We start from the raw sequence: 17,079 nt of genomic DNA, 5'->3' as shown, positions 1-17,079 counted from the left end.
CTCCATTTGAATCCATGCCTAAAATGCCCTTTAGCACATCAATGTTTAACAGATTGGTGAACAGTTGTAATTACATCTGCCGCCTACAACTGATGTTCTATGCTCTGGATAACCTTGTAAAGCTCCCCATTTCTTAGTTGCTTCCCTTGCTCCTTCAGTCTTTTGTATAACTTTTATCATTTGGTTTCTTTTCGATTCCGCATCAGTTCGTGTTCTATGACATGCCATGTATAAAATTTTGACCTATAGGAAAAGTAGATCCAAAAGAGTACTAATAGAAAAAGTAGATCCAAAAAAGTAATCCAAAAGAGTACTAGAGATGAGTTTATAGTTGCCAGGCATGTACGAGTATAAAAAGTGATCAGATGATGAAAAAAAATTCCTTAGTGTTATCCTAAGAATGTCTCACTTGTATTCTGGTTTATTACTGACAATTGGTTTTCTTGATCGCTTTATGACATAGATGCTCATGTCTCGTGGCATTGTCTGCCTATAAACTATCTGCCTCCCCTATTGTTCCTCTCATCTTTCGTCACCAACTACAACGAACTTCAATTAGCTTCATTACAAATTTCGGAGCAGGTTTGATTAGTTTCTCATAACTTGACCAATGACGTAAATTTGTTTATTAACTCATATAAATGAAGACGTAGGTACAACGTGTCATGAACTGGACTGTACGTTAATTGGACCTGCAAACACTACCGTTTCTACGAACCAATTAAACTAGCAACAATGCATATAATATACAGAAAATTGTCACCCCTGGTTAGTGTGTATGTTTCCTTTGTACCAATACAGAGTATAAACTCTGCACGAACTACATTATTTAGTTCCATTTCAGAATTCAAATTATCTCGAAAACATAATTCCACCGCCCGTGTGCTATGTATAATACTCATATAAAGAAGAACTTTAGCCCCAAATTCGGTTCACTTTGATTTTCGGATTTAGGGGTCCACGTATGGAGGCTCGTGCTGTTTCTGCCAGCTCATTTAACTTTGTTCTGAGGACTTGTATTAAATACAAAAAAGTTTCAGGTACGGAAACTCGTGTACTGCTACTCATAGTTGGCTAAAACTCTTTTAATACCTACATAGAATAGCAAATTAGCTATAATAATAATTAATTATTGCCCGGTTTTTTCCTGCCAAGTTATGATGACTGGAAGATTTAATGATCGTTGAGATTAAGGATGAAAGTAATTACAAAATTATATCTCAAAAGTACTTTTTAAGTAAGTATCGGATGGGAAAATCCGCAGGTTGAATATCTGTAATAAACTTCCCCCACAAGGATCGGAAGCTTTCATAAAAACACACTCTTTGCTGACTTTCGGCAAAGTTTTTTGCTTGAATTTTACCTGGGCATATTTGAACTTTAAGGCAGATTGATGAGTTTAGTCCTGCTGCGTACGGGTGGAAAATGAAGTTAGAATGACTTTATTTTGCTAAACTTATCTTACATATTTCATTTGAGTGTAGAAACTAAAAATAACCTAAAAAAATCTTTATAACTCCTGGCAAAATTGCTATTTTGACAATAGAATATTTAACACCAAGGTTGAGAAATGTGTTATTATGACCTGGATGTCAAGTTTAAATCCAGAAACTAAAATCATCAGTATTTCACAACCGTTGTGTACATACGATTTTTTTCTATTATTATATTGTGCTTTAGAAAAAGAGGAGAGAAAACGTCTTTCAAAGCCATTCCGCACATGCCATAGTAGTTTTTCAAAACTAATAGCAGGAAAAAACAATTTAAATTAAAGGAAAATATATTGCATAATCTAGTGATGTATGACACGTGCGTATTTTTTAGTTTAAGCACGTAATTAAATATTGATATCCAGGCCCCTGCGAGTGTTAGAATCCGATCTGTGACACCGAAATATCATTCATTTGTATGTCATTTAATAATTCCCGTCACGTCTCGTATGAACATCATATATTGATGAGAACAGCAACTAATTTGGCCGTACATTGATCGACTGTTATTCGATGTGCCAGTTTTATGGCGATGAAAAATACATTTATACATAGGATTAAATTTTGTTATGTGCAATGGATATGCGAGCAACAACGTTTATGCAAATTATGATTGTTTTTATTATTAGAGGAAAAAAGGAAAGGTTGCAATTTGTGTTTTTCATCAATAACCAATCAGGAAAATAGCCATTAGTATATATGATTATCATGTGGCTTAGTTTCCGAGGAGAACGTCAGTTCTTTATATTTGAAAAGCGTCGAAACATTCAAACTTAGCATGTCCAATAAAAATATGTCCTTTAAGAGTCATTATCTCAAGAAGGGTAAAAGATGGGGCCTCAACTTTTCAATGCAGTTCTCGTTTCTATTTTCGCAAAATTAAGAACTTTGATTTTTCAAGACATACAAGGTACCATACTGCCTTCAGTGCCAATTTAATCATGTCGATACAATTAATGATTTTTTTATTTCATGCGAGTATAGATCTGAGGCCATTTCCTTCGTGAATCAAGTTTTGGAAATTTCAACATTCTCATGACCCAAACTTTCAATACATAAAAATTCTTCGAACATCTGCAAACTTGTTACAAATTGATCGTGAGTTGAGATGAGCCATCAACAGGCTACAGGCCCTCAATTTAATAGAAGACCTAAAGCCACCATTTGCGTGTTCAGCTTCGAAGCTCAGCTATAAAAAAATCATTTCTAGTGAAAGATCGAACTCATAACATACATAAAAGGACCATAAATTCTCATTGTATGCCATTTCCTGTACATTGACATATATTATCTGGTATTTAGTATTTTCCTTTTTAACATACTCTTTAACCTCTAAGCTTTCACAACTAGATGTGTGATTCATTATATGTACAGGGCGAGTCGTAATGAAACCGACACAGAGATGTGTGTAGGGGACCTCAAAATATGACAATTTGTTGAATATTTTTTTCTTTTGTTGATTGATAGTTAAGGAGATATTGATCTTCGAAGTTGGCTTATAAATTTTTAAAAAACGGCATATTTCAGTAATGCGTCAACACAATGCAATCAAATTTGGAATATGCTTTATTCTTATCAATATTTTTAAATGGTAGAAATGTGAAGTCGATAAATGCTCAATAAGGGTTGGATTAGGAGTAAGGCAAAGTCTAAAAGAGTTTGGATTTTTTTTGGAAAAATTTAAATTTGATTTTAGACAGGATCGTATTAGTAATTTATTGAATTTTATGGCAGTAAAACCCCACAATTCCGGTACTGGTTGCTCGTGGGCCGTGATATTATTACTGAATATGGCAGCATACAATGTGATGCTGTACACCAAATTTACTTTCAATATTTCCAAAGGTTGGAGTATATAAAAAATAATCGCTTTTTTAAAAGTTTTCAACGCCTGATACTTTAAAACGAAGCATTTAGGGGCCTATGTTGATATGAACTTTTTTTCTTAAAATAAGTTTTTCTATCGACTGTTAAAGTCCTGCTACAAAAAAGTGGGCCACCCTGTATAGCCAATCCAATTCTTCAAAAGTGGAATCTGAATTTTCTTTTCCTCGATTCTAATAGGATTTTATTAGTTCAAAAATAATATTTGTTTGGTCCACGCGATCTAGATTACCCAATATAGAAAAACTATTTCCAAAACATCTTTTGACTGAATTTCTTCTCAGCTACTAAGTGATTCAATTTTTTGTAAATTTGGTTGTTTATCTTTCTCTTTTATTACTTTCGTCAATCAATATTGATATTAGCATACCTCTAATTAATTGCTGAACTACAAAAAACAAGTAAGAAAATCATGATCCACTGTAAATTGATCCAAAAATGCCTTCTGGACTCGGCGGAACTGCCTTATTTTGCAGACAAGCAAATTTATTTAGAACCGTCGATTGGAGAAAAAAGTCCGTTGGATACTGAAGAAAAGGATTGTTTTTAATTAAAAATTTGTAATTAAGCTCAAAGCAGATTTTTATCAAATATTTACGGTAATTTAAAAGTAAATGCCGCCTCAATATCAACTTGACTGCTCATTAAAAATTAGCAGGGTGGACTCTGTTGACGGCAAGTTACAGTTTTATTTAGAGTTGCTCCTCTAAGTCTGAGAAGGAATAAGTTCACTTCAGGGAAGCATGGGAAAAAGTATTTTAATCCAGGTATTTAACACTGGAATCAAAAAACGTGTGAGCTTAAAGTTATTTCCTTGTTTACATTGCTATAATTTCAGGTCGCATTGGGCCGTTCCGTGCGAGTAAACAATATGAATTTTTAATACTTTGCAACACTGAGACGTCACGATCTATCAACAGTAGCAGCGAGACAATTTTGCGTAAAACGTTCCTCGCATAACCTAAAGCCTTGTTCATACAAAAAGAAATGGATTGAATTTATGCTGCCTAAGAGGAGGATTTGTTTCATTGATTTGTTTCTGTGGAGTAATGTTTTAAATCCACCAAAAGAAATGTCTTAATAGCATTAATCGTGAAAAATTTATTTCATTTTGCTCGCTTACGTGCATGGGAAAAGTTCACTTTGCCCTTTTTTTTACAATATTCTGCTATCCACAATTAACAGGTTATGACTTATTTTTTACGTACAAAAGTGGCCCTAATAATGTTTTGAATGCGAAGACTTGCAGGTGTCAATAGCATATTAACACATACAATACCCTGATGGTGTACGAAAAGTTCTTTTTGCACAATCGCGGTTATTAGGTTATGCTGTATTTTTTGTGTGCACAAAAATAGCCAGTAATTTTGAGTTACCGAAGTCTTTTGAAAGAAAATACTTTCAAAGTTCGTTAGCCCTTATCCCACGTAATCTATTGTTGTTCAACAGACGTTCTGTAAACGGTAGTTAGGAGGATGCTTATATTCGCCATGATATAAGAGTTCGCCTTGCCTTGTTCGGGATTAAATATAGAAAAGACGGAGTGCCTCGGGACATATTTGGATAAAGAGAATTTATCCGACGTTCACTTTCCTTTAATTTTTTAGACGAGGAACGGAAAATACTGAAATTGGATTTGCGATAGGTACCAGCAAAGAGCTACGTCTGCATTAATTATTCTAATGTCCATAATAACATTTGCATTAAATAATGGAAAAGAAATACGGCCAAGGGACCGTTCTGTGCCTAATTCATTTCTCTGTAGACAAACCAAGTTCCGCGAAATAGAAAATTTTACACAAGCTTGTTTTGTTCCAAATCCCCGATCCGAGCAGGAGCTGAATCGCCCCGAGTTACTCAAACATACAGATAAACAATGCTTTATTTATGTAATTCAAACGAAGCATCCATTCGAACGAAGGTTTTGTAATTGAAGGTAAAGCGAGATGCCGTTTTCTTTTTAACTATGTCCAAAAGGGCACCCAACATTACGTTTCTCGAAAATGTTTAAATCACAATACGACATCTGTTCCTAAAATACCTCCCCTTTGTATACATAAAACACCTTTTTGGGGAATATTCGAAGGAAATCTCGAACTTTTCTATTAAAACTTCACATGCATATAGATTTTACGGGGAACGTTGGAGCAGTTCAAACATAGATTTGCCTCGACGAGGCTACGTAAGGTGATTAGGAAAGTTTTACCATACCTCCGAAAGGAGAAAGAAACCGGCTCCAATGTACTCCAGTCTTTATAGCTTTGTTTACTTCCAGCCACATGCAAGTTTATATAACACTTCGTTTTAGATTCAAGGCAAGGGGATTTTACTATAACATCGATTAGGCATTGATTGTCTTTGTTTCTTTTATCTCCCAAAGTAAAATATTCCTTATACACTAAACACATGAAACGACTCTAAGCGATGCTTACGACCACGGCAACACTTCTATAAATAGAGACAAAACGAAATAGTTTTAGCCCTCGCAAAAAATTTTGAGTGTTCAATGGGAAATGGAGTTCCACACTCACTTATGCACATAAAACACATACAGTGTGTCAATTTCAAAATTCTGGATAGCTTATAATTCCGAAGGTTGGAATTATAAGCAATCCATTTTTTAGGATTTAGATTTTGGATTAGGATTAGACATTGGAAAATCGTTTCAGCAGAATGGAAGAGGAACCATTTTAATAGGAGTTGCAAGTTTCTGCGTGTATCAGTAAGAGGGATAGGTACCCCAACTCTATCAAAAACGACTTGCAATTAAATGAAAATCTTTTACATCTTCGATTGGATGGTGTTTCACCGCATTACGCTCCATAAACAAAACCAATTATCCAGAAAGATGGATTGATCACAGGGGAAAATAGAGTGGCCACCGCAATCATCGGATTTAACAGCCCTCGATTTTTTTTGGGGAGGCCACATCAAATCAGTCGTTTACCAAACCAAGCCAGCCAATTTGCAAGATTTACAGCTTCGAATTACCGAAATATGTCAATTCATTACCCCTGAAACATTTGAAAAAGTGAGAGAATTTGAGTTGTAACAACTTTTTTGTTTAGAAAAAACAGTGAATATTTTGAACTGTTTTTGTGGATATTTTTTTTTAATATGATATTTCTGTATTAAAAATGCTGTAACTTCTCAAAAATTGAATTTTTTAATTGAAACTAGTATTTGTATACGCATTTTACAAAGACCTTTAAAATGAAGTACCACATGATACGTATTACAATTTAAAATTTAAGAACTAGAGTAGTTATCTCCCTTAGGGGTCCACGTAGAAACTTGCAACCACTATTAAACTGGTTCCTTCTCCATTTTGCTGAAACAGTTTTTAAATGTTTTTAAACAAATTTCAATTTTCAGAGTTATAGGCAATTCAAAGTATTAAAATTGACACACTGTATACACATACGCACATACACACATACACGTGCGCGAAGTGACCTCACTAAGTTCCAGTTTTTTTTCCGTTTCAGTTTTAGTGATTTGCAAAGCTCTACCTTTTCCTCTTTTTATCTCTTCCTCTACCTACCCTCAACTCTAATTATTCTCTGTTTTCATCTCTACTTCCTTTATTCGTTGAGATGGTCATCTCAATGTGACCAACACAGACTGATAACTTGATGGAATGAATTTGATAATATGACCCCCTGCGGGCCCCGTTCTCAGTTGTTGCTGCCAGCTTTACTCCTCGCTTTCCTCATGTCTACGCAAATTGTGATATTTGATACAATTGATTGACAGTCGAAGAATCAAGAGGAATTTTAGATGGTCCGTATCAAATAAACAAATCTGTTGTATCAAGGGTATAAACTTGCTCCTACTAATAATCAACTGATGTCGACAGGGGGAGGAGAGGATTTCATTATACAGGATGATTCACAGCGCACCCTTAAAAATTTGTGAATTCAAGAAATGAAGAATCCTATATGATTGCATTTTCATGAAGAAACTCCTTTCTGCTTTATTCGTTACATACTTAGCAACAAATCCCGAACATGTTGTAAAAAATTCCGCGCTGCCACGAGGATCTATAACTCCGCTACCGATCAAGGTCGGACACATACTTATATGAACTTTTCTCTTTATATTCTACTAGAGAATACACACCTCAAATTGTGCCGCGAAATTCTGAAACACCTTGTATAGATACTCGATACAATCGTGCTATTCTTCAACTTAATTTTTATTCGTGCTTATTTTACACCGTGCAAAGTTTGCCGCAGTGCAAGAATGTAATCGTTTTCGTTGCAGTTTATTATATCACTCCTGAGACTCAATATTTGGTTAGTTGGTGAGAAGGGATGAACAAAAACAATCGGACGAAGCTTCACACGAGGAAATTTGCCTACAGGCGTCCGATTAATGCCTAACAGCACGAAACCGGAAACTATCAGGGATAGGTTTCTGTAACCAGTACAATGTGGAACGTTTCTGAACATGGAGAGTGATCTCTTGTGATAATCATTATGTTTACGGAAATGTTCTATTTTATTTTAAAGTTTCATGTGAAAATAAGATGTTGCGAGTAATTCGTACCTTCTTTTAATTTGTCTATCGATGTATTGGAGTCGCTTTCCCTTTAAAAAGGCTTTGCAAACTCAATTTGGAGCAAACTTTTCCCCCCGGATGAAAATAAATCGCTTCGAGTGGACTCAAAACCGATGTCGGCATCACTTCAAAAGAGAGACATGTGCCCCATTCAAGGTCGCCGTCGTCGTGGTACACAGGTTACCACGGACGACGCACCACACGCGTTGAACTTGACGCACGGGTGGGCTGCTTTCGACGTTACCCCGACGACGCTACGAAGCCGCTACAGTGCGCAAAATTGCACCGCCTTCGAACGCCGTGACGTCACGACGCTCAAACTCCTCCTCAATATAGAGTCGGCCACATTTCGGCCGCCTGTTGCTAGTTCTTCACCATCGATAGCCGGCACATTGCTGTTTCGACTTCCAATTTTAAAAGTGACTTTTGACGCGCGTTTTGGCGGCCCATCACGAACTCTACGCCTGGTGGTACCCGGCACCATTCATGACACTGGGATAAGCAACAGGTTAGAATTTTCTTCTTAGGATTTCAATGATTAACTCTTGGCTCTCGTGGTCAATTTTTATATCTGTTGATAGATTTGGTTAGCAGCGTAACCAACGTGTTTAATCATACTACACAAAGCCTATAACCTTTTTGATTGATTATTTTCTTCATGCTTTTGAGGCTATGATTATGTGTTATGACATTTTAAGACTTCATTAAATATTAAATGATTGTTTATATCTGATTACGAGTAGTTTATAGCTCTACATAACCGTTGCATGTATGACACGCATTTCTATTTACATATTGCGAAAACATGCCCTCTAAGTTATTTTCTCAAAGTATAATTAATCACATCGTAATAACTATTTATTTATCCGTATTGTACAAGGCCTTCTCTTTGAAACTCGTACTACAAGAACTTTGTTTTTATTAGACATGTTAATATATGAATTGTACGTTTATCCCCTCTTTAATATTAGAAGTGGGTCATCGAATAGAATAACAAGGATTTTAAGTCTTCGGCATACCGTAATTTAGACAGATTTGTGTTCTGCATCGTTTTGAGATTTATTATATAGCCTTTCAGATTTGCCATTTTTCATTTTGGACCTGTTGTGTCGACTCAACCATATTGATGTACCACATGGATATCCCATCGAAATGCATCACAATTGAAAACTTCTTAATTCTAAATCCACAACTGATATCATCGTATGTTCTAAAGAGGATTTGTCACGATTATTGCTTCCGTATGTTTGTACCGCTGTTGCCAAACTTCCAAAATTTTCCAAACTTAACAGAGTTAAGTAAAAATGTTATTGTAGTAAAGTTATTCCCTCTTTGTATTTTGTTACATTTAGAAAGCCTGAACATTTGATTGATTAAAGATGTATATATTTTTTCCATTGCATTCAGATTTTTCGCCATAAATTTGAGCTACTTTGTCGTATTTCGTACTTTAATTTTTCGGTTTAAGACCCACAAATTTTGACAAATGCTGCCTGGGTGTTATCAATATAAAAATGCATCTAAAAAGTAATTTTATAATGAACTAATTTGACAGTAAACAATAGAATTAACAGTACAGTAAATGGTAGGATAAAAAGCAAAAATACCTACTTTAAAACTTCATCATTTTATTGCTGGATAAATAAAATAATCCAGTGTTCTGATAACAACAATACGGGCAGGTAGTTCTATTTGAAATAAGCGAGCCATTTTACTTAAGCGTGTTTTACAAATGTGTCAGTCTTGAAGATTTGTTACAGCGGTGCTATTTTCGTTTCGTAACGTTAAAGGAATATTTTAATACATCTTTGACCATTAAAAGCCACGACTAGAATTACTAAAGAATCTCCATTACTGTATCCTGCAGGGCTCAGATCCTCTCCAAGTCCACAATTTTCACTTTGTTCTCATCAAGGTCCACTGGGAATATTTTCCTCTGTGGGTATTAACGTTTTGCTAGCTTTTCCAGAAATCTAGTTTCTGAAGAAACGAAACTCTGACCAAGTAACACTTAACCTCTTTCGCAAGTTTTCTCGCTACACTAATTTTATTATGGCATAATTAATAGAAATGTGATATGTCTCTTTCTCTCTCTCAGAATAGGAGAGAGAGGAAGAAACGTTCAAGTCCTCTTTAAATGTTAACGTCGCAGCAAAATATTTTTAGCATAAGGAGAAATGGTTTGAAAACCATTATCTTAGTAACATGTAGGAAGTAATCTTTTGAAGAATTTATACATAGTCTTGGCTACACGCGTCTGTTTAATCTTAACTTATTCGTTACGTTTAATTTCTTAAGTAACATAGCCAAGATGAAAAGTGGATTGGACTAGAACCTCTCTTTTGTAATCGATTTCTAATTAATGAATTGCCATATTCTTATACATAGTGTTTGGAATCACGATTATTACCTTGAATCCATGAAAACTGAAATAAAACCAGGTATCGAATGTATATGTTAAAAAAGTTGTGCTTTCAGCACCGTAACACACGTTAAAAATTAAATCCCATAAACTCCGATCTGTCAGATTAGGGTCTGGATTTTGACTTATTTTTGAGCGGGACATGGGACTTATACTTTCGATTGTACGAATTACACCATGTTCCGAAAACACGATTTATGGTAACTAAAGAGTATGCTTCCTCAGAGTCAAGAGATATTAAAATGAACCATAATTTTTGACCCACGAAGGGCCAGCCCGTATTCCCACGTGTCCCTCCCACGTCTTTACCTTCGCGAGTCTGACCTCTTTGCAAAAGTAGGTCTTTATTTTTCTAATTCCGTTCAGTGTCTACAAGTATTTCTAGATGTAAATTTTCTTCGTAAGACTGCCTTAAATGGAAACTGGGAAGGCGCAAAAACCCCTCTCGAGCCCCATCCCTTGATATAAGATATGCGTCTAGAGCTGAGGTCTCTGGCTAATATGCTTATAAGGTATTTTGGGTTTCTAAAATTCATGTTGAAATTTGTTGTTTGATGAAATTCATGATAATGAGTATGAACAGTTCATGAAAAAAATCACGAATTGATCATTCTTTACAGTTAACTCATTCTTACGATGATGCTCTAGATAGGAGCTGTTTGTGTATTGAACTTTTAGAGCAATAAAGAATTAAAGGTGCAATTCATAAAGAGGTAAATTAGAAAAAAATTGTTAGAGAAACGTAAATGTGAAAAAAATAGAAGCAATAAGAACAAACGTGAATTGGTTAGTACAGTCATCGCATCAATTGCTTTACATGTGTATGAAAGTAATTCGCAATTCCGTCAACGCCTTTTAAAAGCATACAAACGCACATCGTTTATGGGTACATACGTATTCTCCGTCATTTCGAAATGTATTTTCCGACTTGGGGTTCTCTATGCTCCTGTTTCCTGCTTACATTCGCTGAAATGCACTTGCAGAAATGAACAGAGAGAGGGAGAGAGCCCAGAAGTTATGCAAATTTAAAAAGGTTTTCGAGTTGCCACATTTTAAATGAAGTTACGGAGACTTTCAACTCTGAAGAGATTAAACCTCTTTAAAAGCCAATTTCGGTCAGAGAGATAAGTATTAAGGTAACAGGAATTAAGTTGAGATAAATGTCACTCAGTTGTCCAATTTGTCGTAATTATTGTCTTAATTTTTCCGGCACTTTTTCTTGCCAGTTGTCAAAGTAAATATAAATAAGAGGTTGCATCAAACAACGAATTCTAAGTCTTTGTTAAGGGATCTCGCGGGCGCCCTTAATTAGAAACATTTCAGATGAGCGCGGTAAGCACCTGCTTCTTCTGGGATTTTAGGCAACTTTCCGAGTGTTTTAAGCTAGGCAAAACCGGCTTAATTGGTAGATTTATTATAAAGACATCGGAAATCCATATCGGGCTCCCTAACTGTTGGGAAATATAGTTAATGGCCGCCGCAAACCGCACTCAACGAAACTTTTGTTATTGATTTATGAAGGTATCTCGCCGACGAATGAAAACTTTGAAGGCATCAGATAAGCGGCTTAAAGGGAATAATCCCTACATTTATTAGTAATTTGGTTTTAAAATAATTACACCTACACAGCATATAAATAAAACACCTGTCAGGCTGTCGTGTGCTAACAAATGGCTGTTTTTATTAGCCCTTTCAGGGGAAATCTGTATTAACCAGCAACCCAATTCAATAATCCATGGTGGCCAATTAAAATAAGCTCTAATCCATGCATGTTATTTCGAGTATTTATTTTCAAAATATTAGTGCATTTAGTTGCCGGATTAATTCCAGCGTCATTAGTACCAACGAATCAAGCTTTACCGTAAGAATCGTCGAAATAAACACATCAGGGAGCCGGTCAATCCTTTCAGATCAAACCTGCCAAAAACTCGATTTATTAGCCCTGAAGGGATTAAATAATTTTTTTTTATTGCCTACACAACAACCTACTTACCGAGTGAAACTGTGGATCATCAAACAGGCCGGATATTAAATTTTGCCCTGCTCAAACTTCCCCCCTGGTGAGGTGGTGCCAACAGTCAAAAAGTTAACAATTAGCGTTGAATTTCTGGCATCTCCCATAATCCAAAGGTAAATTTGAAATGTAAAATTCGAATTTGGTTTGCAAATGTCGGCCGACTTAGAACTCGACGGCAAGAATAACAGAAGGAAGTTTCCCCTACATTTACAGAAAAGTTAGGCGAACAGGATTTTTACATTTGGGGTTATTGCCATTTTGCTTAAAAGAAAGATAAGATGGCTATACCCCTAATGTAATAGTTGCAGATTTGGGTTAATCACCTATTTTACCTACTTTACTGAGATATTTGTTTTGACTATTTAATCTACAAATTCCTTCTTTCTAAATTTTCAGAGGATTTCAAATTTTCGAATTTTGTGGGATGGCCTTGTAAGATTTTGAATTTCCTTATGAACTTGAACCTATTTTTTCTCAAATGGGAATTTATAAGGTTTGTTCAATACTTTTTAAAACCTGTAGAATGCTTTCAAATTGGATTTATTGAAATTGTAGTTCGGAAATTGGCAAGTAATATACCCAACCTGATAAAAAAAGTTTTTCGAATTTTTATACACTGAAACACACAAGCCTAATTAACGTTGTTTTAAATGAAAAATATTTATGAAATTTCGTGGTTAAATTTGGAGTTTAAAAATTCATAATTCTCATCTGGAATGTTTCAGATTAGTTTGTTGAGGTTTTCCAACTATATGCGTACATTTAAGTAAGTTTAATTAAGTAATGTTATCGATTTCTAATTCTTTAAAACATAATGTAAGTTTTGCCACAATGTGACAATAAAATCTTAACAGCTCCTCGACAATGTCTAAAATAAAACCGCTTTTCAGTTATTCTTTATGGAGCTGACTATACCATTCATGGGTCTTTTCATGCTCAGAGAGAAAAGATCTCACCACAGGTTTGTTTTCATCTTATACATGTCACATATGTGAAAGAACAAAGGGAACAAAAGGGTGTAAAACACATTATACTAATAAGCTTCACTTTTCAAGCAGGGAAACAAGAGTCATGTTATAAGGCGAGCATCACGTTAATTGCTTTTTCCTTTGTATCGATTCTCGTTCCAGTAGTTTATGGTCCATTAGTTTCTTATGTTACTCGCTGAAAGAGGTTTTGCGATGTGAGTTTCCCGCTTTAGGGATTTGCGAAACGAAAATATCATTTAGTCAACTCGGCGAAATGAAAAAGCGTATTCTTTAATATAGTTTCTAGGTGAAAATTAACACTTTTGCTTCTGGAAATAAAGAGCTTTTGAAATGTTTTAATTAAACTCTCGAAATAGAAGTACTTTAGACACGCTGCTTTCAGATTAAGGGACGCTTTAACTGGGAAAAAATATGTTTAATTACTTCGCTCGAGGGTTTTTGTTGTAGTCGAAGTTACACTGACATGAGTTTCTGCTCGTTTTACTTAGTTTAATTCAGAAATCACTGCCGTGAAATTAGCACACCAAAAAGTATTTACATTTTAGATCATACTTAATAATACGTATCAATCGATGATTTTTCATAAAACTTATGATACTCATTCAAAAATATAAATATATTCACTTCACAGCAACCTATTTCGGATGCAATGCATACTTCACCACATTATAAGGTATAATTTCTGTTAGAACTTCGAACAAATCTGTTTTTCGCAACTGGTGTTGCTCTGTCAGCTCTAGCTAATCGTACTCGGTTTTTGTTTTCTTCCTGTCGGCCCTTATTACCCTTCAAGAAATTACTTTGCAGTTTGAAGTTATTTGTTTCTTTGCCGCACTAAAAATCAACAGACTGGTAAGTACACCTTTCTTCGCTTCATCAATTCCACATACAAGTATCTTCATCGTCCAGTCGACTAACTTCCTCTATGGTTTATGGTCATGGACGAAAATTTATGTCTTCATTCAGCCATCAATCTGGCTATTCATATCTCGTCCTGAGCAACCGTTCTTTGTCAAATCAAGTCCAGCAAATTCATCAAACATGAATGAAAACGTGAATATAAGCTTTGAACTTACATTCACTTCTCCATTTGAATTCCCAATTCGTCTCCCAATGTCACTATCGGAACTTCAATTTGGAGAATTATTTGTTATTTGGCAAATTTTTCAGGTGTCTCTAGTTTCTTGAGCTCCTTTCCTTTCCTCTATAAGTCGTCATGAACGGAAAATAGATATCTCTCCAGAAAGCGAAGAAAGCTACTAAGATTAGCCATTTATCGAAAAGTATTTCGACTTTGCTTCTGCACTCTCAAAAGCATTGGAGTTCATTAAAAAAAAAAAACAGAGTTAATTGCATTTAAGTCTCATCGATTCGAACTTATTGGAGATTGGAAGCTTAATCCTTGCGTCGGATTTACTGTGCACAAATTATTTCTGCCTTCCACTCCAATTTTATTATCAACTTCATGTGTCATAGTTCTGGAGCTATTTGAAAAGAAAATATTGCTTAACTAACTGAGAATTACTCCAACCGAAGCTGTTTAGATTTTTGTTTTTGTTGATAAGGGGAGAAAAATTATACAATTCGGCAACTAATTTTTCATGTTCTTTGAAAGGACAGTAAATTAGATTCGAGGATTAAACAAAGCCTTTGTTCGCCGCAACTCACTTTCAAATGAAATCGTGCAAAATATCCGAAATTCTCGAAACTCAAATTAAATCATAATGGATTTGTTGTTCAACAAAACCACCGAACTAAATTTCGCAATTTTTGTTTACATGATTGTGATCACGTAGGGTACGACGCTCTGTCGGGCATAATTTAACATATAATTCCATTAGGGATAAAATGGTTTCGTTAATTAAAGTATAAAGGCAAATCTAATCCAGTACTAATTAAATATCGCTTCTGTATTATTGTCAGGTTACAGCAGACTGATTTGTTAAATACTCTGCTACTGATTAAGAAGCTTAAAATTAATCGGATGAGCCAATTATTGTAATCAACGAGTCGGATTTAATTCGTAGCTAATTTTTTCTGTGATTGTTCATTTATTCCTGCTCAATAAGCTCATTATTGGGTATACTTTGAAGGTCCAATTTAGAGTATTTCCATTTACAAATCGTTAACATTAATCTGTAATACCCTTTGGCATCCAAAATAATTTACCAACATGAAAATTTCGAAGCAACGAAGAACAATGTAGAAGATCAAAAAAATATAATACAAAAGATTGAGATGCAAAATTGATCTAATTGATTTTAATAATGTCAAAGGAAAAATACCCTTGGACCTAGATCTGAAAAGCGTGCAGTCCAGGAGACCCCATTATACATGTATCCTGCCCTTTAGCGCATCTGTAAAAAAAAACAGAAAAAGGAAAAAAGCAATGTTTACATTTCACAGATTTACACAAATATTTCAGAAGGATCAAAAAGCCATTGTGTAATAGTGCCATATTTATGGGAGTCACGTTGTTGCTCAGAAAATGAAGAGAATCTAAGAAGAACTTGAGGAAATTGTTATCAAATAGAAACAAGCATATAGTGTGAAATGCAGGGATCTTTGTGAAGCAAAATAGGGCTCAGGAGAATCTTTGAGTCCATGGAAATTCCAAAAAATTAGTGGGGGAGTGACAAATTGGACCATAGGATTTTTTGAAAGCTTATCTGAATAAGGTTGTCGGCTTTCATTGGAACAGTGGATTTTCTCCTAGGAATTTAACTTAATTAGATTCTAAGGCACAAAGGATATTCTGAAACTCTCAGTTCTGGCAAAAAGACCAACCTAGCCATAACTAAACTAATCCAACTTCTATATGATTTAGGATACTCTAAAAACTTTTAGAGAAAGGAACACTCACAAAACTAAATAAAAATTTATGGAAATACAAACAAAATCACTAGAACATTCCAAAATTTTCACAAGTTTGATATAAGCTGCACGCCTAACCTTAATGAACATCTCAGCAAACTTTTGGTTGAGACTAATTGAATTCCCGAAAATCCCCCTCTTTTCCGGGCCCATCTCCAGGGAATAGAGAAAAGCGTCTGACAAATCGGTGCATTCCAAGAATTGAAAAATGTATTATACTAATCTATATTAATCGCCTTAATTTTGGTTACGAATGGTTTATAAGCAAGTCCAGAGAACATCAAGACTATATTTCATGCTGTCTAGGTCCGTTGGAAAGAACAAACAGCACGAAACAAAATGGACGAAAGTAGGAAATTTCTGCCAAGAAAAAGTTCACTTATCAAGATTAATAGAATTAAATGGTATTGGCTTTTCGACCAAGTGTACGGACACACCGGGGCACAAAGTACACAAAGTTGACATATTGAAGAATCGACAAACAGCAGGTCCGCAGCTCAATACTTATTTTGTACCTCAGTGGGGTTTATCTATATTCGTCGAGTGCCGTGATGCACTTATTTTGATTAAAAGTGTTCAGAACGGATTTGGCGGACGTGCTTCTGTTCTGGTGTCCTTCGACAACTTTTATATTTGATTATGCTCCACGATAAAACTAAAGCATTACCGTGACGTCCTCGAAGAGGAGGGCTTTAAGAAGGTCTCTAATTTCAAAGATGTCCCTAAAGTGAAGTAGTTTCCAAGCGTGTCAGTTTCAGGCTCTATTAGCTCCCTCGTTCAATTCCAGAAGCACTAATGCAACATTAAGTAGAGAGATTGCGGATTGCGGATGAGAGTTTT

At 35.2% G+C, this 17,079-nt stretch overlaps 1 protein-coding gene across 17 annotated transcripts in view; it reads left to right on the top strand.

Moving 5' to 3' along the window:
• Positions 1-17,079, top strand: part of bru3 (bruno 3) — a 318,409-nt gene that overhangs the window by 164,118 nt on the left and 137,212 nt on the right. Inside the window, exon 1 of one of the 17 annotated variants that reach the window (XM_066392863.1) lies at positions 8,321-8,445. The exons of the other annotated variants lie outside the window; for them this stretch is intronic. The gene's annotated coding sequence lies outside the window, so the exon portion shown is untranslated. Of the gene's footprint in view, positions 1-8,320; positions 8,446-17,079 lie in introns of those variants that run through there. 17 annotated transcript variants of the gene reach the window in all.

Source organism: Euwallacea similis, chromosome 8 (assembly GCF_039881205.1).
Source record: "Euwallacea similis isolate ESF13 chromosome 8, ESF131.1, whole genome shotgun sequence".
Classification (NCBI taxonomy): domain Eukaryota; kingdom Metazoa; phylum Arthropoda; class Insecta; order Coleoptera; family Curculionidae; genus Euwallacea; species Euwallacea similis.
The sequence above is the reverse complement of the archived record's forward strand: the minus strand, read 5'-3'. Positions and strand labels throughout refer to the sequence as shown.